This window comes from Lissotriton helveticus, chromosome 10, assembly GCF_964261635.1.
Source record: "Lissotriton helveticus chromosome 10, aLisHel1.1, whole genome shotgun sequence".
NCBI classification, from domain to species: Eukaryota; Metazoa; Chordata; class Amphibia; order Caudata; family Salamandridae; genus Lissotriton; species Lissotriton helveticus.
The window spans coordinates 978,444,559-978,467,061 of NC_136071.1; the positions used below are offsets into that span (position 1 = coordinate 978,444,559).

The 22,503-nt window shown below is 44.2% G+C and overlaps 1 long non-coding RNA gene across 1 annotated transcript in view; it reads left to right on the forward strand.

The window, feature by feature from the left end:
- The first annotated feature begins 18,962 nt into the window (after nucleotides 1–18,962).
- LOC144785709 (uncharacterized) overlaps nucleotides 18,963–22,503 on the forward strand; it is a 357,825-nt gene continuing 354,284 nt past the window's right edge. The window contains exon 1 of the long non-coding RNA XR_013602032.1: nucleotides 18,963–19,008. This is a non-coding gene — a long non-coding RNA (uncharacterized LOC144785709). The remainder of the gene's footprint in view (nucleotides 19,009–22,503) is intronic.

Here is a 22,503-nt window from a genome sequence, read left to right on the forward strand (position 1 = left end):
CGTGATTTCAGAATGTGATCGGTAGCTTGAAATACTTGCTCGAGAGAACCTTGTTCTGGTGCTGGAGGAGGAAAAACTTTCTTGTGTTCTAGGCGTGAATGTCGGTCGGGAAGTCTAGTTCTACCTACATACGCTATTCTGGTGGGATTCTCGTCGTCTACCTCTTCAGTAGAAGAGTTGTCTTCTTTCTCACTTACTTGTGCTGCTTTACGATTGTCGTGTAACCTTATTATTTCCTTACGAATTTTCTTGTACATACTTTCTATACTACTGAGTGTCTTGTGTCTACCCTCGGCTATATTATCACTCCACCTTGTCAGAACTTTCATTTCGGTCGGATCTTTAGTCGGACAATCTTGTTCCCTTATTAAACAATTGATTAGAAACTTTAATAGCATGAGCTGGGTCTCAGCTTTCCTTAGAGACATGATTTCGCCAATACTTTCTGGATCGTCTCCTGTACGGATGAAACGATATATTCTGTCTAGATCTTCTTTCATATTCGGTAGGGTGTCCAAATACTCGGTCACCCGTCTTACACGCAATGAATATATAACCATATTATCATCGCCTGGGACTGGATCATAACGGCATTCGGTAAGAGCTCGCTTGATATCTGCAACGGACTGATATTTGGGTGTACGCTGTAACGCACGTTCATGTAACTCGACTAATGTTACACGTTTGTGTGGCGGCGGGGTACCAGGAGGACCTCCCCCCGCGGCCCCTAAACTGGAATCGTCGACGGATACTCTTCGTGCTGGCAGAGTGACTGATGTAGCGGGAACTTGTACTACGGGCTGGACCGGGGGTACCGTAACAGGTGCTGTAACAGGTGCCCCGGTGGCTGGAAGAACAGGAATTACATTATTTACAGGAGCTGGCAGAGCAGGATTTGCATATTCTGGGACTGTGTCGTCCAAGTAGGACGAGAGAAAAATATCAGCTGCGGTCGGTTTGTGACGTAGCTTAATCGGAACTAATGGCGGCGGAAAATTACATGGTGCTTCCGGGGTTGCTTTCGGCAAGCCCTCGGCAAGAAGAGGATACATACCCTTAATGAGGGCATTTCTCTGTCTGTCTGACTGTTCGGCTTTAACTCGTTCACCTATTTCGATTAATTCCCTTTCTTGGGCTCTTTCTGAGGATTCTCTATTTAATTCTGACTTTCTCATTTCTTTTTCGGTTCTTTTATGAGATTCTTTGCGCCATAACTCGATGGCATCTTTCTGGGACTGTCTGGATTTCTTTTTCCATAATACTTCTTCTACTCGCATGATGCACTCGGCATCCCATGTACCTGATACAGGCCATCTATATTTCTCTTCTAGATCTTTAGTATACTCGACCCATAAGTCTAGATATAATATGGCACTTATGCCATGCTTATGATACATAAAATGACCTGGACTGTCCCTAGGCGGGACAGGAACTGCTTCCTCGAGCAGACCTTTTCTAGTTTTTAACTGACGTAACTTAGAGAACAGAGGCATGACTAGACTGGAGTCTAGAAACAATACAATACACAATAAACACAATAATAACTTTAAGAAAACAAATCACTCATACCACGACATTGAAAACACATGAAATGACATTTAAAAATAACGGTTCGGACAAAATACTACCTGGAATACTGAGAACAGAAACACATGAATTTCTCGAGAACAGAACAGATCTTACTGGAATGACTAGATGCACTGCTAAAACAGTACGAAACTTACCGGTCTCATAAAGAGACACGTCAGGACCCGCATCCACCTAGGTGGACACTTCGTGTTGGATCTGTGTACCCAAACCCACGGACCAGAGACAAATTAATTGACCCTGTCTAGATACTACCCCAGCAACGGTACTCACCGGGCAGCAAGAACGGAAAGCCTCGGACTGGACTGGACTGCTACGACGACGGACGGACGAACTTCGGACTTCAGTTACAGGTGGGCCTCCGGATACCTCGGACCTTGGACTCTCGGCTTGGGCTCTGGTCGGGACTCGCCGCGTTCCTCCACCGCCTCGTCTGGATGCTGGACCGCAACCTCCGTCTCCTCCGTGGGCCTGAGGGATACTTGAAGCAGAAATATCTGCACGTGCACGGTATGGTTCCGTCACGGCTGCAGAGGATCAGGGGGCCTGCGTGGCTTCTCCGGCGCGTGGGGAAAGGGCAAGTCCCTGTTCGGGCGCCATTATGTGGTAAATAAATGATTAATTACCTGTTCTATTTTTGACTATAATTAATAAACAGGTAGCTCAATAAATAAGAGTCAAGATACGAGGTAGCTAGAGTGTACAGGCTTTAATCAGGCATAAAAGGACTGGAACAGGACAGCCTGCATGGGAATGGGATGGCAGGGCCCGACAGCTGCCGGGGCAGGATCTGGGAATGGCTAGCAAACTTTAATAACAGTGCACAATATTTATAGTTAAACAAAATACATTACATTCAATACAGGGGGCGTAGCAGTAGGCGGAGTTTGTAGCAGTCGCGAAAGATAAGGCATAAAGTGGGTGTAACAAGAGGTGTGTACAGGGCGTATACATAGACATGTGATGCAAACGTAACAGAATATGTCATAAAAGGGGCGGAAACATGGAGGGGGCTACCTGAGCAGCTGGGACCTCTAACCTAGTGGTGCGCGCAAGCTGGCAATGACGTGTTACTAGAGAGAACTGGGGGCTATGACTTCTGCGCTAGAAGAGGAGACTAAAGTCTGGAGTGTCAGAGCGATATGTACCTAAAGCCTATCTAGTATCTAATGTTTAGAGAACATGTTGATAGAATCCAAAAGTTATCAGGGCAAAGGCTAACAGACACTAAGACTGGTGCATGCATTATTCTAAATGTATTGCATGTGCGAGGAGTATTCTATGAATATTAATACAGTATTTCTCTTACATGGAGACATAAAGGCTAGACCATGACGGAAACTATTGATGCGATTCAGTAGCTTAGGAATGCAGAGAAGGAGGGCTGGACTGATAACTAGAAACATAACATATTCTTGGCAGACTGGGAGGCAGAGCCAGGCCGAGCCGGGCACTGCGAGGCATGAAGTAAGTGAAGGGTCAGGGATACAGGTGGGGGCTGTATCGCTCCTCGGAGAGGGTTCAGGAGACAGGAGCTGAATCTGAGTCCGGGCCCTTTTGAGGCCTAGAAACGGGGATAATTCAATGAATTAACGTGCACACTGAAAAACGTGGCAACGTAGCTTTACATAGGCCTAATATTCGTTGTTTTCACGAAGACTGGAAACTGGCATACTAGAGATGGACACAACTGTAATTGCGTCTTTAATCGATCATAGGGGAATACATGCATATCGATCATGCACATATAACATAACATGGGGAACACGTAGGCACATATAAAATGGCAAAATTTACTTTTCCACACTCCCCAAGAATATCCAGCGTAGGAATTGGCATATACCTGGCCCCTCCACCTTTTCTTCAGATACTCAATGCAATCCCCCCACAAATGGATCTCCAGAAGGAACGTCACTGCTGCACCATATCTCCAGAGATAGGCATAAACTCTATTTTGCTTCACTGGGCAATATAGGCCTGCACATTCCAAGTCAACAATTTATATTTAGTACCCATTGACACCATTTATAACTGGGGCTAGTGGCCAGTGGCTTTCCATCTGCATGTACAACCCATACCCCAGTTCAAGGCACCAGAGCATTTGAAAGCTACCCCTATAAACAAAACGACCAGTAATAACATTGTCCCAAAATAAACCTCCCCCATCCATCCCACACGTGAAACCTACAGACTCCCCTGACTCAACAAACAGTCAAAGGGGATCCAACCCCCACCCCATTTTCCCTCCCTTCCCTTATCCAACTCATGTGCTATGAAGCACTTGGTGTAGAAACTATCCGAGTTGCCAAGACCTCCACGAGTCTCGAGCCCCAAGTGTCATTCAGCAATCCGCTTCTGCCCTGCCCTCAGACACCCCCAACTAAGAGGTAAGTGTACACAAAAACAAGTTCATTTGTCCAATTGTATTATTTCACGTCCCAGTCGAAGGGGGGCAACACATGTTTCAAATGTCAATAATACATCTCAACCCCAATGAGAGAGATGCTACCTAGCTTCCGGCACCAACCTCTGCTAAGAGTCTGATTCATACCCATCACCCCATTACAGCACTGTCACTCTGAATCTCTTGGACATGACTCAGCTGTGAGAAGGGGTCCTGAGTCTCTAGGGACATAACCGCGACCTGCAGAGTGCCAACTAAGCCAACCAGGATACGTTCTCGCCACTGCTGGGGATCCAGGTTGTTTCTTTGACGGTGTACAATTCTGTGCTAAACATCATACGCCAAGGTTTCTTGCTCCTCGTCATTCAGATGTATGTTGTAACCCATGCCTAGTGACTCTAACCAGTTCGCAGTATCCTGTGGCAATTCATAAATGTGCACCCTTCCATCATATAAAATGTGGAGCTTGGCTGGTAACATCAGACTGTACTTTATATTATGTTCCTTAAACTGTCTCCTAAACCAACAGAAAAGTGTTCTGGAGGTCTTGTACCATCTGCGTGTAATGAGGAAAGATCTGTATCTGTTTGTCCTCTTATCGTAGGGGGCTGTGAGCACGGACATGTTGAAGGATTATAATACGATCCCTGTAGTTGAACATTCAGTCTATAGTCGTTCTAGGAGGTGCACCAGGGTGTGGCACCACCATCAGTGCTCTGTGTGCTTACTCAATGCAAAATAATTTAGAGCCTCATTGAGATGTCGGTGAGACCGCCACCGTCACCCACCCAAATTGACCGCCCGCCACATTATAATGGAGGGCAGATGGTAGGTTGTAGTGTAGTTCCTATATTCCCAATAGGCTCTGCGCATTGGAATAACATAAACGATAGTTTAGACGTAGGACTGAGGTCGACTAGGTCTCTATTGAATATGTTAGACTTAATTATGAATGCCAGCTAGCTCAGAGGTCACTAGAAACTTTCTCGAGTAAACAAGAAGGTGTTAACTTTCCTGAACAGACAAGAAGGGATTAGTTTCTGACAACCGCATAAACATGACAACTTTGTTCCCTCCAGAATAAGGAGTATATCTCCAGAGTCTCGGAAACAATAGACAGCTATTTCACTCAGTCAATCGTGCATGCTTAGTTTCATCAGGAGTGCAGAGAAATAGAGAGACGGGCGTTTTCAATAAAAGTGGGTATTTATTGAGCAGTCTTCTTTCTCATGCAAGAGAAGTGAATTGCCATAATTGCAATACTTGTCATAAAGTAAAGTGCGTACAGTAAAAGGAGTATATAATACTGTAAAGGCATTTATATGGTTTCTAAGCCATAAGATTCTTAAAACGTATAAAATACATACAATGATAAAAGTTGACTAAAAGTGCTCAACTGGTGTTTCTAAAATACGTCTACCCCGGTGTACCTAACCTAAGCCTAGTACGTGGGAAGGAGTAAGTGAGATATAGTTTTAGTTAAGATAGTTTTGCCAAGAATCTGAATCAAGAATTCTCTATGGGTCTAATCAGCTCCATACCTTAGTTATAGAATGAAGGAGGTCTTGTATCTCTTTCTCAGGACTCGATCTCCCAGCAACCCGCAAGGGTGACTGGAAACACTGGAGCTGGATTTCTCAGCAGGAGAAAAGACAGCGTCTCTCTCAGTGCGTCAATTGGGAGGGTCGGCTTCCTTCGGCACTCGTTACAGCAGGGCGTCGGGTAAGTAGATAGCCGATCTGCTCCAAACCACTGTGTGTTTGCTAAGGCAGATGCTGGTATATTTATACCTGTAAGGTGCCGAGTTTGACGTAAGGTTGGACATAAGACGTCACTAAGAACTTGCAGTTCTTTCAGGACTCCAGGAGTTCTTGGACAAATCAAAACAGAAGCAGGGGGAATTCCCGGGCTGCTGGAGGCTTGGTTTGTTTTAAGAACGCGTTGTACTTTCTAGGAGTCTATGGGAGTAGCCTTGCCGTATTTGGACTGCATTGGCTTTGACTAAATATGGATATGATTCTTATGCTTTTATAAGGATATGATTTGTTATAACCACATAAGGGCATGAATCGGGAATATTTAAATAGGGTCCTAGATACTTTCACAACAAGGTGGTCAGAGAGATTCACTTCCATGGATCGGATAGGCTCAAGAAGCCCGTCGGTCCATCGGAGAGACTTGTATCCCTACAACTGTGGCTAGGCCTGCTCAGGCACCGCCGTAGGGATTACAATGCCCCTTTCCGCCTACCATTTCATGGCGGTTAACCCACCATGAAAAAGCAGGCAGAAAGGGGCATTGGGGGCCTCCACCCCGGCCCTCCAACATGGGATCTGCCACATAGTGCAGGGATATGTAAAGAGTGTATCCTCTGTACTGCACATGCCGCAACACAAAAGGTACAGATTGCGACCGCCTTGATGGAGGTCACATTCTAATTTCTATGGTGGGACTGACATCAGCCAATTAGGACGGTCCCATTTCCGAAAGAATCGCGGTCGGATGAAAGTCCGACTGCCATCATAATGAGGCCCTTAGAGTTGGAATTCGGTTTGAGTGTGTTGACTATCCAATTTTCGAGGAAGAGTTCCTTAGAGGTGCACTCCGCATGCTCCGGGAACCCTAGGAAGCATAGATTATTCCTTCTTGAGCATCCCTCAGCATTCTCCATGTGCATTGCACTACACTTGAGGCCCACCACTGTGCCCTGAAAGGGTGGTAACATCCTCTTTAGCATTTGTGGCTCTTTCTGCCACTTTACAGAGGTCCAGTCTGAGATGGGAAAATATCCATGGACATTGCATCCATTTTGGTTTCCAGCTCCTGTCTAGAACCCTGAATAGTGGCTACTATCTCAGCCTTCCCCTGAGTATGCTCAGTAGGTTCCTGGGCCATTTGACCACCAGTCCTTTTCCTTGAGGGCCCGGTCGGGCACTGTAAACTGCATTATTGTATTAGATTGTGCTGCTTTCGGACCCTTGTCTTTCACCATTGTGGAGCCAAAGGAAGAAGCTTGTGGAACAGGAGGCAACCTTCTGGTGCCAGTGGGGCCTGCCAGAACAGAAATGCACACAAGCAGACTATTCCAATATTTCCTTTATGCCCCCAGTTCATTCTTCATCACCAACGGGTTAGACAGCACCCGTCTGTTAGTGGGGCCGCCTAACAGCATCCTGGGCACACCTCCATCCTCGCATTCACATCCTTACAACATCTTGCAAATGACCTGCTAGTTCACTTCACTGCTTGTTAATAATAGTGATGTTCTTTCTCACAGGCTGTTGTAACATCTCAAGCTAAAAGGGTCTCTTCCAGGGGTACCCTCTGTGGCTGCATCAGATGCAGCTGATCTTCAATTCATATTTGTGCCCCTCATTGAGCAGCTGCCCCCTCAGTCAAAATTCCCGGTTTTTGGGGGAATATTCAGCCCAGTCACACCAGCAGCAGTTGACAGCACAGAGGAACCACCTTCCGTCCTTCAGGCCTCACAAGGAAATGTATGACCTTACATTACCAAGCAGTAGGTTACAACGTGGACGTTGCATCATCCACGTTGTTACCACGCATGGCTTTACATTGCAAGTTGTTTCTACGACTTGCACTAGATGGCGCACTGGACTTAGGAATAGTATAAATTACTATTCCTACTCCAGTGAGCGCAACAATAGGGAATGTGTTAGATTTAAAAAACAAAACATATTCCTTGGTGTTGCGCGCCATCTAGCGCAAGTCATAGAAATGACAAGCGATGTAATGCTATGCGTGGTAACAACGCGGATGATGTAATGTCTACATTGTAACCTACCCACATGGTATTGACAGGGTTATAAACGCTGCTTCCCCTCACAAGGCAGCACCTAGGATTCTAACCACAGGCATCGGTTCACACTACAGTTTGCCTCAGTCAGGCATCCAGGTCTCCGCTCAGGGTGCAAACCTCACCACCATCTACCATTCAGGGGTCAGTTATGCTGTGCTTGGGCTCGCCAACCATTCCCCCCCAGTGTCTCCTAGATGTCACCAACTTTCAGCCGCTCTCCCCAGGGGAGTGCCAAGACAGCGTCCGGCCCATGGGAGGCTCACCTTCTTGTGCAGTCTCTATCCGGGCCTTCGGTACCCACTCCAGTTCCAGCCAGCGCCTCTACTGTCAGTCCTCCAGCCAAGTATCGCAGCCACATTCTCCACACCACCTCCTCGTTGCAGCCTGCAGCTGTAGTAAATTCACCTAGTGGCGCTTCAATAGGTTGCCTCCTTCCTCTGCAGCATGCAGCGGGATCATCTCTGTGTCCCACTCAGATCTGGGGCGATGCAGGCCAGCCCGAATGAGTAGTGAATCTGTGTCACAGCTCTAGCGCCACCGGCACCGCCAGTGTTCAGCTGTGCCATGGATCTTTAATGTTTAACCCTGCCACCGTGGATGCTCGCCATCAGATGTTAGGTCTTCGCCAGGTGGTCTCCTGCAGCCCAGAGGGGCCCAAACTGGTTGTTAGGGGTGACAGTAAGACTGCTCAGCTTATGTTTCCACTGAGGAGCAGTTCGCACAGCTTCCCGGGTCGCGCCATCCCCCGGGAGCACCTGGTTGTACTAGGCTGCACTTTTGGCTAGACTGTTTCATGAGCATTTCCCTGCCTCATACATCAAGTGGAGGCCAGTTTTTAGCCACAATGGCAGTGTTGGGGCTTTGGGGTATCCTGCTCTCCTCTGTATGCTCCAGCATGAAAAGTACAGCAGGATTCGGTAGGATTATGGCCTCCACAGAGGTTACTATGGTAATCACCCATCTTAGTTGGCCACGGCCCCATGTCAAAGAGTAATTTTGTCCAGCTGACCATTGTTAATAGTAAATATTTTTCAAGAGAGCTTTTTATTTCTTCACTATTTAATTTGCACAGCGTCTGCATGTTAGGTTGCCAACTGTGTCTTTGTTACTGAGGAAGACCCATTCAAAACAAAAGTGTATGTCAAAGTGTTGACAATTCATTACTTTAATTTCTCATTTAATGTTGGACTTTTACATCCCTGAATCTGTATATGTCTGGGTAGCTAAGTCATTTTGTCTACATGACCTTTCTTAATAGTACATCATTTCGTGTTCACTTTTTATTTCTTTACTATTTCACTTGCACAGCATCTGCACCAGGGAGCACTTTTTATTTCAACTCTATGTTGATTGATTATTGTTGTCCATAATACATATATTTTAACTCTGGATTGTGCTTTTACTTTCATTCATTGATATGAGGGTTTTCACATTGGCACTTAACTCAAATAAGAATGTTTTGAATGAATCAAAAAGGAACATTGTGCACCTATACAGTTATACAGCAATGTATCAGCACAGACACTAATCATCAGACAAGATGACTGTTCATCCTCAGGAAAGGCAAAAATAGCAAGGGTTCATGGCAAATGGCCTATACTCAAATATGTACTTCTAAAATCCTTTGCAGAACTGGAGACATCATATTCAGATTAATTCCACAGAACCAATATGAACCATCATTTAGCTGGAAACTCAACAGACCTATCTTCAGTGACCAAACACAATGACACTTAAACCACTGTGACATGAGTCTGATAAATGACAAATTCCAGAATCAGGCAGAATGGGCATGCATACCCAAAAATACGTAGATAACCAAAAGAAGTCCACTTGTGATTAGGATGAACGTCCTATCAATGGTATAGATGATGATTTGGAGAAAACAATGAGTTTTCTTAAAATAACCCTCACCCACCAAAGAGACCCATGGTGGCATGCTTCATCATCAGGTTCTTCCTGCCCGCTGCGGGACGGGGTGTGCTACGGCCGATGGAAACGTGGGAGTCCTTTGTAGGGTGTTTACTATGGGAAGATGAGAGTGGGAGAGTCAAGCAAGTGTGTATTATTAAAAAATACCTGGCTACGTGGACTCTAAATTGTATTAAGTCCTGTAGTTGGTACTTTTAACCCCTTCGACGCTGATGACGAGCTGGGCTCGTCATGGCGTAGCCTCCTCGCACGCTGATGACGAGCCCAGCTCGTCACGTAACATGCGCTTTTGAAAATCTCAGCGTACGGGCGGAATTCCGCCCGCACGCATGCGGTTAAAAAGAGGCGAATGGAGACTTACACTATGATGGGTGTTTATCTCCTGGTCTACATGTTTCAAGCCTAACCTCTAAGGTTTTCCGTTAGGACCAAAGAAAATGATCCCATGTACCACTTCTAACGGAACCTGATTGGTCTACTTATTTATTAATAAGGTGAAAAAATATATAAAGTTGATGATATACTATTTTCATGCAAATACAATACCTATTAGGTACGTTTTTTGAATTAAGACCTGCAAAGATAGGACATCATTGAGTAGTAATGTGCTAAATGTATTTACATATACAAACACATCACCGACTAGTGGAAAAAAGTGATATATTTTTCACTCATGCATGAATAATCTTCATGAATAATAATGATCACTGTGTCGTGCTGCCTTTAAAAACGAACTAGACAAAACAAAACGAATAACATGAAACACACACTCTATGCTGAAGTTTCCTGAATACTGCGCAGGAGACTGTGATAGTTATTCCATAGTTTAAATGACAGGCTGTAAGTGAGGAAAGTTAATAAAAATGTTAAAATGTACATTATTATTCACTATTTAGGGCCCCATGAGCCCACGGGAAGGATAGGGCGCTTGTAGTCACACACTGGAAGGAAAGGTTGCAAAGATGTCGAGAAACAAGTTATTTTTATGAAAATGCATTACAATCCAAAGTAAAATTCTTGTTGTCAAGGAGAAGGAATGCGCTTTGTCAGAGGGGGGCAGCTATGCCGTACTTCCGTCTGCAAAGCTGCAACTTTGCTCGGCACAGTCTGCCTTACCCGTGGCTCCGAAGATGTTATGTTGTGTTATGTTAAACTAGCTTGTATAGCGCATGGCTACCCCAGCAACAGGGCGTCCCAGCGCTCGCAGACAGGACCAGGGGGACAAGACACAGCAAGAGGGACAGCAGTATATAGTCACTTTCAGGGGTAGACAGGTGCGACAGCCTCCCTAGATGGAGGCAAACAGCCAGGTTTTATGAAAGGATGAATGACTGAGCAGAGACAGTCCTGATAAGGCATTCTTGTGCTCATGTCTTCGCAGTAGAGATGACTACCCATGTTGGCAACACTTCCAGTGTTATCCTGATAATCCCTGCACTGGTTCGAGCCTGCTGGTCGGAGCAGTTGTAGTAAAGCCAAAAAATGAATTCAAAATAAAATACCCATTTTCTTTGGGAAACCGTGTCAAAAATATAACGCGATTAAGATGAAAAAGACTATTTGTATTTCCTGGCGCCAGATCTTATTAGTGCATTGGTTGGAAGTTCCTAGGTGACGTTAAGGTTGGAATGAAAATGCTGGGCAATTTTTTTTTTTTATTGTAGTGATGTTTAATGAGAATCGGTCTCATATGAGAGGTTAGATCAGGTTGAATAGCGCCCCAGCCCTCCTCCGAAAAAGGTGGGGAATTCTAGTATACAGGCCTAAAATCACCATTGATACAAGGGCAGAAAAGCTGCTGCACCTGCCATAGAAAAGATTGGAACAAATTAGTAAGAAATGAAAAAAGTTAAATGGAAAAATTGAGGAAAAATTGAATTAACAATAATAAAAAGGTGTGGAAAAACAACTGTGAATAGGCTCGTAATGCATGTCAATGAATAGTCACCCAATAGAGGTTTGATTACAAAAAACTATGCAAGTATAAAAATTGAGGAGGGATTTATTAAAAAATCTGCGATGTGTATAAGTTCCAAAAAAGATCAAAAAAGGAGGGGGCTTACATGCTCTTTTTCTTCTTTGTTAGAAAAGTGTGTTTGTTTTCTCTTAGTTATTTTATGTTGAATAGGAACAGACGGGTACATGGTTAGTGCTGTTCGTTCTGTATCTTTAGAATTGGTATCTTGCTATCAGTCAATATGACTCCATGGTATGCCGTTGTTTAATCCATTGGTATGTGTCCCCAGACAGAATACCCAGCGCTGTTCTTGTTCGAACAGTTGGGATTCATTGGAGACCTGTTTAATGATAGTCCATTCTAGTTCTTGTGTGGGTTGTCCCTTCTCCATGTAGTGGACAGACATTTCGGTAGTTGCCCATTCACATCTCAGATTGCTGCGATGTTCACATATATGAGTCTTTATCATGCGCTTAGTCATGCTGACGTAGTGGAGATGACAGGGGCAGGTAATCATATAGATTCGACTCTTTGAGTTGCAGTTGGTGAAACGTCGTTGTTCCCAATTGGTGTTATTGTTAAATGTGATCCTTTTGCTCCTGGTGGTCAGATGGCAAACACTGCAATTTCCGCAAGGGTGGTGACCAGTGAGGGGGGAGATGAAGCTTTGTGGGATTTCTCTGTCTCTGTTGTGATGTGGTCTTGTGTGGACAATCATGTCTCTTAAGCTTCTGCCCCTTTTGTGGTAGAACATGGCTTTTGAGAAATGTAGAGATCCACAAATCAGAAAACGGAAATGTCTATTAATTATTTTGAAAAGGGGGTGGTGATGAACAGAGTGTCTGAATTAAGCAGACCACTCTTACCCAGTCCAAAGATCAGGGCTTGATCCATCACCGTTTTTTAGCTCACTGCACCATCCCAGCTCAGAACCTGGCTACATGCAAATTAGTCTGTTCCTGTCCCAGTGCATGATGGGAACAGGGCAAACCAAACTACCAAGCCAATTCTTATACTGGGAAGGAAACAAGCTTCCGGGGACCGGTTTCTGGCATTTCAGCCGTCGTCGGCCCGGCTTGCTTGAATCCTGATGGTGCAATGAGCAAGGGACTCACATCTGAGTATACCCTTCCACGCTTATGGTGGACAAAATGATTCAAAAAAGGGGGTGGTGATGGTGCAATGAACAATTATTTTGGCCACCATAAGTGTGGAAGGGTATGCTCAGACATGAGTCCCTTGCTCACTGCACCATCAGGATTCAAGCAAGCCGGGCCGAAGACGGCTGTAATGCCAGAAACCGTTCCCCGGAAGCTTGTTTCCTTTCCAGTGAAGAATTGGCTTGGTAGTTTGGTCTGCCCTGTTCCCATGATGCACTGGGCCAGGGACAGACTAATTTGCATATAGCCAGGTTCTGAACTGGGATGGTGCAGTGAGCTAAAAAACGGTGATGGATCAAGCCCTGATCTGTTGACTGGGTAGGAGTGTTCTGATTAACTCAGATACTCTGTCCATCACCACCCCCTTTTTGTAATTATTTTGGCCATCATAAGTGTGGAAGGGTATGCTCAGACATGAGTCCCTTGCTCACTGCACCATCAGGATTCAAGCAAGCCGGGCCGAAGACGGCTGTAATGCCAGAAACCGGTCCCCGGAAGCTTGTTTCCTTTCCAGTGAAGAATTGGCTTGGTAGTTTGATCTGCCCTGTTCCCATGATGCACTGGGCCAGGGACAGACTAATTTGCATATAGCCAGGTTCTGAACTGGGATGGTGCAGTGAGCTAAAAAACGGTGATGGATCAAGCCCTGATCTGTTGACTGGGTAGGAGTGTTCTGATTAACTCAGATACTCTGTCCATCACCACCCCCTTTTTGTATTTATTTTGGCCACCATAAGTGTGGAAGGGTATGCTCAGACATGAGTCCCTTGCTCACTGCACCATCAGGATTCAAGCAAGTCGGGCCGAAGACGGCTGTAATGCCAGAAACCGGTCCCCGGAAGCTTGTTTCCTTTCCAGTGAAGAATTGGCTTGGTAGTTTGGTCTGCCCTGTTCCCATGATGCACTGGGCCAGGGACAGACTAATTTGCATATAGCCAGGTTCTGAACTGGGATGGTGCAGTGAGCTAAAAAACGGTGATGGATCAAGCCCTGATCTGTTGACTGGGTAGGAGTGTTCTGATTAACTCAGATACTCTGTCCATCACCACCCCCTTTTTGGAATTATTTTGGCCACCATAAGTGTGGAAGGGTATGCTCAGACATGAGTCCCTTGCTCACTGCACCATCAGGATTCAAGCAAGCCGGGCCGAAGACGGCTGTAATGCCAGAAACCGGTCCCCGGAAGCTTGTTTCCTTTCCAGTGAAGAATTGGCTTGGTAGTTTGGTCTGCCCTGTTCCCATGATGCACTGGGCCAGGGACAGACTAATTTGCATATAGCCAGGTTCTGAACTGGGATGGTGCAGTGAGCTAAAAAATGGTGATGGATCAAGCCCTGATCTGTTCACTGGGTAGGAGTGTTCTGATTAACTCAGATACTCTGTCCATCACCACCCCCTTTTTGGAATTATTTTGGCCACCATAAGTGTGGAAGGGTATGCTCAGATGTGAGTCCCTTGCTCACTGCACCATCAGGATTCAAGCAAGTCGGGCCGAAGACGGCTGTAATGCCAGAAACCGGTCCCCGGAAGCTTGTTTCCTTTCCAGTGAAGAATTGGCTTGGTAGTTTGGTCTGCCCTGTTCCCATGATGCACTGGGCCAGGGACAGACTAATTTGCATATAGCCAGGTTCTGAACTGGGATGGTGCAGTGAGCTAAAAAACGGTGATGGATCAAGCCCTGATCTGTTGACTGGGTAGGAGTGTTCTGATTAACTCAGATACTCTGTCCATCACCACCCCCTTTTTGGAATTATTTTGGCCACCATAAGTGTGGAAGGGTATGCTCAGACATGAGTCCCTTGCTCACTGCACCATCAGGATTCAAGCAAGCCGGGCCGAAGACGGCTGTAATGCCAGAAACCGGTCCCCGGAAGCTTGTTTCCTTTCCAGTGAAGAATTGGCTTGGTAGTATGGTCTGCCCTGTTCCCATGATGCACTGGGCCAGGGACAGACTAATTTGCATATAGCCAGGTTCTGAACTGGGATGGTGCAGTGAGCTAAAAAACGGTGATGGATCAAGCCCTGATCTGTTGACTGGGTAGGAGTGTTCTGATTAACTCAGATACTCTGTCCATCACCACCCCCTTTTTGTAATTATTTTGGCCACCATAAGTGTGGAAGGGTATGCTCAGACATGAGTCCCTTGCTCACTGCACCATCAGGATTCAAGCAAGCCGGGCCGAAGACGGCTGTAATGCCAGAAACCGGTCCCCGGAAGCTTGTTTCCTTTCCAGTGAAGAATTGGCTTGGTAGTTTGGTCTGCCCTGTTCCCATGATGCACTGGGCCAGGGACAGACTAATTTGCATATAGCCAGGTTCTGAACTGGGATGGTGCAGTGAGCTAAAAAACGGTGATGGATCAAGCCCTGATGTGTTGACTGGGTAGGAGTGTTCTGATTAACTCAGATACTCTGTCCATCCCCACCCCCTTTTTGGAATTATTTTGGCCACCATAAGTGTGGAAGGGTATGCTCAGACATGAGTCCCTTGCTCACTGCACCATCAGGATTCAAGCAAGCCGGGCCGAAGACGGCTGTAATGCCAGAAACCGGTCTCCGGAAGCTTGTTTCCTTTCCAGTGAAGAATTGGCTTGGTAGTTTGGTCTGCCCTGTTCCCATGATGCACTGGGCCAGGGACAGACTAATTTGCATATAGCCAGGTTCTGAACTGGGATGGTGCAGTGAGCTAAAAAACAGTGATGGATCAAGCCCTGATCTGTTGACTGGGTAGGAGTGTTCTGATTAACTCAGATACTCTGTCCATCACCACCCCCTTTTTGTAATTATTAATTATTTTGCTCACTTGGCTGAAGTGGTATTGTAAGTAGTTATACAAATTGGTCTCTCCTCTTTTGGCTTTGGTGGTCTTTCTTCTAGCAGTATGTCCCTGGTATTATATTTTGGCTTGTTTATTTGCCTGATCGATGACTTGGGTGAATGAATGACTGAATGTAAGCTTTGTAAAGCACGAACTTAGCCCAGTTGCGTCAAGGGGTGGGTAGTTTCTCTTTACCAATTTGTAACGTAACTCCTCTGCCTGCTTTTTAAAATCCTGGAGTTCTGAGCAGTTTCTCGTGTGCCTCAAATATTGGCTGAATAAGAGGTTGTCCTGTAGGTGTCTGGGGTGGAAACTATTGTAAACCAGTAGACAGTTCTTTGCTGTTGGTTATATGTGTGTGGTAGTTGTTAGCTCACCCTCTTTGGCAATTATGGTTAGATCTAGGAATACTAGTTCCTTGTTTGAAACAGTGTGTTGGTAAATTAAAAAAATTCATTCTGATGGTTCAGCCATATAAGAACGGATGTGCGGTCTCTTCTTTTCATATAATCAGGACGTCATCAAAATAGTGTTTCCACAATTTTATGTGGGACCAGAAAGGGTTTGTTGGATTTATGATTTTGTGTTTCTCCAAATGGTGTACTTACAATCCCGCTATACTTGGGGCAAATGTACTCCCAATGCTGGTCCCATGCTTTTGGAGATAGAGGATGTCTTCAAATAGTAAAAACATTCCTTGTAAGTGTCCACTTACAGCACTCCATTATGACGTTACGTGGGTTATGCTAGTCCAATTTGACTTTGATCAATGATGTTCAACGTATCATCATGTGGTAGACGGGTGTATAAGCTTACCACATCCAAGCCCATCAACAACTCAGTTTCAGGGTCAAAGCTTCTGCCTTGTAGGAGTCTGAGTACATCCTTTGTGTCTTTTAGGTAGGTATCCGTTTATTGAATTAGTGGTTTCAGAAAGGCATCCGCAAATTTTGACAGAAGTTCCAGTATAGACCCTATCCCCGATACAATTGGGCATCCTGGTGGATTCGTGAGGTTCTTATGAATTTTAGGGATTGTGTAGAAATACGATGTGATTAGGGACATGGTTATCAGGAAATCCCCCTCCATTTGTGAGATCCAGTTATGAGAAGTGCTTCTTCCACCAAGCTAGAGATGTGCACTTGTAGGGTTTCCGTCGGATCCTCTCTCAGTGTCTCATAGTTCCTGTCATCTTGTAGGGGTCTCATTCATTCTTGATGATAAGCTTCTGGTGTCTGGATCACAGTAGCTCCCCCTTTATTTTCTGGTTTTATGACCAGGTCTCTGTTGTTGGCCATTTCCTTTATTGCTTGTTTTTGTTCCTTGGTAGGCTTGAAACATGTAGACCAGGAGATAAACACTCATCATAGTGTAAGTCTCCATTCAACCCTTTTCAACAGTACCACCTTCTGGACTTAATAAACTTTAGACTCCACGTAGCCAGGTATTTTTTAATAATACGCACTTGATTGACCCTCCCACTCCCGTCCCCTCATAGTCAGCACCTTACAAACCGCTCCCACGTCTCCATAAGTCGTAGGACTCCCCGTCCCGCAGCGGGGCGGGAAGAACCCGACTATGAAGCATGCCACCATGGGTCACTTTAGTGTGTGAGGGTTATTTGAAGAAAACTCATTGTTTTCTCTGAACCATTATCTATACCATTGAAGGATGGTCATTCTAATCACAAGTGGACTTCTTTTAGTTATTTACGCAAGACAGAAGGCTGAGTTTACATTGAACCTGACCTTTCTCTCCCCCCTCCTTTGTTTGCTTTGTACTCAAGAAACAGTACAAGGCCATACAAACAATAGAAGTGACCTGCACAAATGGTGCAAACATAAAACTACATATGGGCTCTTATCATAAATTCTACATCTATTTAACCAGTTCAATCTTTCGGATGAGATAGTGTTTGCAATGCTTTTAGCACTTTAATGGAGAAGGGATACAAGAGACAACATGATTATATGAGGATCACTTTAAACAGCATGCGTTGAGTGTGCCCATAGAATATAATCTGTTGCAGAGAAATGTTGAAGGGTGCAGGACCTCGTAATCATCATCAGGGTCCTTCCACTGGTGCACCGAACATGGATGTTCTCTCCTGAAAGAGAAGAAAGCAGGAGTTACTGAGCAGCTCTGTGTTTGAACACAGTGGTGCTGGAACAACGTTCAGAGGGAGGGTGCTGCTATTAATGTTAAATAATTGAACTGATAGGGATAGTGAAAAATCAAGTGTCAAACAAAAAACAAGTGGAGAAAACGTATCTGGCCCATTTAACAGGAGAGTGGTAAGGGTGTGGTATGTAGCCAGTAATGCATTTTGGAGCACTGGTGTGGTAGTGCACTGTCATTTACAGGCACCACATTTTCGGTTGAAATGGACTGTAAAATTACATAGATATGCAGTTTTTACCTGTAAGGCTATATAGCACACAAACGACAATGTTGGGAAATCGGGTTTCATCTAATATGTATTGTTTGCCCCTCAGCAAGTAGTGGTCAATCACACTTCAGAATTACAAAACAAAATGTGCTTCATTGTGCTCTCCTAATTGTTGGTATATTTTGAAATATGTATTTAGTTCATTTACAGGTATTAAAATGTTGTTGTGAGTTAGAAACACACTGACACCCTGCAGCTTTTCCTCTCACGTCTTGTACCACAGCATGACTATCACACACATAAAACTCTCTAAGACTGCAGTAACAAAACTAAAGTAAGCCTGAGTTTTAGATAAGCAGCAATTTGTCAGAAAACATAGCCTGACATTTGACTTTTATCTTTAAACAAACAGCAAATATGACCATATAAAACATTGTTTTAAGGCACCTTTATTGATCATTGCGCTTCTGAACTCCAGCATGGTTATTTGTGGGGATGCTGCAGCCCCCCCTCACTTCTACATCCAGGGCCTATGGTTGTACAGCAACCCCAGATGGAAATGTGTTGAAATGAACATCATAAGTGGCTGTAAGCTTGTAAGTTCATTCCGTTTCAGAGTCCTTGCTTTAATTACAAGTGTGTCCAGGTGGGCAGCTTGCATGCACATTGTTGTCAAGGCTCATCAGGTGTAGGTAATATGTACAATGGCGGCACACTTAGCATTTTTCCACCCCGATGTATTGCACAGGCAGGGGGAGAACATGTGCAGGCTCTCACTTCCTGTCTGAGAGCCGAACCAGGATGCTCAGACCAATCATGACGCTGCTGTCATGCTAGTGACAGCAGCGTCCTGATTGGCTTAGGGGAGTCTGGGAGCCTGTGTGCTGCCGAGAGCCAAATAAAGAGGAGGACGGAGGAGAGGTGGCGGTGGTACTCAGATAAGTGAGCTTTTATTTTGTATTATTTTTAATTCCCACCACCACACCACTACTTTTCCCTAGCGGCAACCACTGAGAGCATTAGTCAGGCTCGATACTTCATTAGCTAATTCATGAATATGCTATTCATCTACACCACCCATTGATACTATGAGCCTAATTTAGTTTGGAGTGGGCATCCTTTCAACAAAAGCAGAAGACATTATGACTGTCACCCTGACATACTACCACTGAACATATTGTAAGATTGCAGGTGACGCTGCGGTGTTTTCTGTGTCTTCATATGAGCTGTCGCAAACAGCTCCTGCGAAGGCATGAAAATATTTGATGAGCGGTTTCTATGTTTCAGGTAGCCACTCAGCAAACATTTTGTTTTTAAAAAAACAATTCCCAAAACAGGTGCTTGTTTCTGAAAAACAAAATACTACTGAACCTTGGAAGCTTCGGAGTTTTCTTCAAGGGTTTTTCCTACCATCTGCTCTTAATAGTGACGGCAGTTTGATGTTCTTGCACGACCTGCGCATGCATCATCAGGCAGTTGGTGGGGGCACTGTTAGCAGTACCTGATGCTCCACCTGACCTAAAATAGAGCAGGCAGAATGACCATTTAACAGAGAGGGTACTCAGCCATGCTTGTTGCAGATTACCCTGTCTGTAAAACTCATAATCAGACCTCATGTCATTTGACAATACTCCCATTCCCCATACTCCAATTAAAGAGAAAATAGGGCATGCCAATGCTCTCTGCCAAGTAGGCACCTGTTGTTTTGGAAAGGAAATGTATTTCATTAGTAACTGGCTGAACATTTTATCTGAACACATTTAATTCAAAATGTGGTTAGTGTTTTCCCAACAATATTCTAGAATTAGATGAATTACTATTTGAAATCACACATTAGAGTATTTGAGGCAATATGTATGTCATGCATATTAAGCATTGTTCTTGGAAATTTGCCCTTTCTGCATAGTTACCCCAATGTGTTGCCTTTTTGATGAACCCTCTTTTTCCTGGCTATAGAGCTCTGTCCACTTTATCCCTGCTAACCAGTGTTAATGTAAGTGTGTTCCTCGTTTTAACATTTTTAAATTTGTATACTCATTGGCATATTCAACTTACCTACAAGTTGCTTGTATTTGTTACGAAAGTGTACCCAGGGCCTGTAAGTTAAATGTCACAAGTGGACCGCAGCACCCATTGTCCCATTGACCACAGTGACAATGTAACATGGCTGCAGGCCTACCATTATTAGCCTGTCTCTTCATGTTTTAACTTCAAATTCAAACTATCAAAATAACCTCTTTTGACAGGCCTGAAGCTTCCTTTTAAATATGTATAAATGGGCATTATTGGCCATAAAAGGAGAGCGCATAGAATTTAAAAGTAGGACATAAAAAAGTTTTATGTTAAAAATTTACTTACAGTGAAAATGCCCGCCAAGCTATTTTCCCTGCAATAGGTTTGGCTGTTCCATAGGAAAACATGGGGATGCAATATTAAATGCCAATCCTGTATCTCTTGAATGGGACTGGCTAGAAAATATTGAAAGGGCTATTTTTTTTGGGTTGATAAAAAGCCAATCAAATGTTGAAGTTTGATTTGTTCTAAATGTAACGGGAAAAACAACTTTAAAAAAGTGACCTTTCCCCTGTCTGAATCCCCGGGAAGTTAATTCTGCATTTTGTTCTCCTACTTTAATAACCAGTAATTAGCATTTAAATAACTGTAAATGAGGTATGAATGTACAAAAGGCTGACCTGAATGGGCAGAGATGACCTTTCTGAACCTGATTGAATATGCATGAGGGGTTAGGAGGATACTTTTTTTTACATTAAAGTGTCAAGTACAACTTGAATGTCAGATCCTGCTTGACAGGTCTGCTAGGGCTTTTCATGACACTTGGGTCACACTTCAAGCAGTCTACCCCATAACAGGCAAATGTTAGCTGACACTTAGGCAGTGAACTTCTTTTGTTGTACCAGCCAATCAGGCCCCAATCACAGTTGGCATATTTTGACATTAAATTGTCACAGCCTGTTTGACCAGGCTGCTAGGTTTACATATAACATTTAGTACACACTTCAAAGGAGAAACAGAATGGCAAAACAACTTGTGTGTATCTACTGTCTGGTTGCTGAAAGCCCAGTTTCGTGATATTAGACTTCAGTCTCTGATGTTGTTGTGGGTACAGGAACTGCATCAAATTACATTTTGGTGTTCGATGTGAGAGGACCTTGAGATCACCATAGAGCACTCTCCACTCACACCCCCAGCATTCAGGGCCCAAGTGTAGTGTGACCAAAATCTTCGGCCCTCTTGAAAATGTTCAAATAGGGTAGTGTCAGACCCCAGAACATATACCTCATTGAATAGGGTGATTCCAAGTGTCATTCCGATCCACTAGCTCATGCTTGGCATAAAATTGGCACCTCTAGGTGCCCACTTCAGAATACTCCTGAAAGTGTGGAACCTCCAGGCACCCACTTCAAAATACTCCTAGATGACTGGACCTGCTCTCCCGCCTGTATCCAGGACAAAGAAGTGGCCTCCAAGGGTTATAAGGCTGACCTACTGAGCAAGCTACAGGGACAACAAGCTACAAGATGCCAGGCGTACTAGGGGGCATTTAGAAATATACTATTGTGGTGGATTGGGACATAAAGGAATAAAGTTAGAAGGTAAAGCCTGTCTGGTGTATCTGACCTGTACTCAATAGCGGTCAGTGTCAAATGGTACCTAGGTCCTATACTACGTCAGCCATAGACTATCATTGGCACTTTGTGGTTAATGGCACTATTTCTACTTAAACTTGTAGAAAATTCATAACTGTGTTTCTGGTTATTACACTTTTGTCATTTTGTATATTAAATGTTACTCTATTTTTCTAATTTGGTTTCAGATTTTATTGTTTTGTATTTAGACTTTATTATTGTTTTAGTACATTGCCTCTAATTTAAACCTTTCTGTTAAGCTACCAGGGGGTTGAGCTCAGGTTTATGTAGTGAATTTAGAGGTTCACTCTGACAAGGACTGTGATTATTAATTGAGGTGGGTTGTTACACCCTCAACTAATAACTCAATTTCATACAATAGTACTCTTCATTGCACCATATTTTTAGCCTATTAATGAAATGGTTGTTTCAATATTGTGTGACTTGATACATTATTATTCTAAATCCCTCCCTGGAATATTTGGCACAGGGTACTTGTTACAGATATTAAACACAATAACCTGCATGATACCATCATGTATATGATGGACCTGGCCTTTTATGCAGAGCCAGCCCCAAACATTATGCCTTCCTCCTCCCCTTTTTGCAGAATTAGTTTTGTTGTACAGGAAACAGTGGTCCTAGACTAATGTAATTAAAAATTCAGACAACTTTTGTCTTTGGCACATGGAATCAAAGGCACATAGAGAATAATTACTTCAAAAAAGAGAGAGGTTGATAAACCGAATTTAATTATTCAACCATTGGGTATTATTGTAGATATACATTA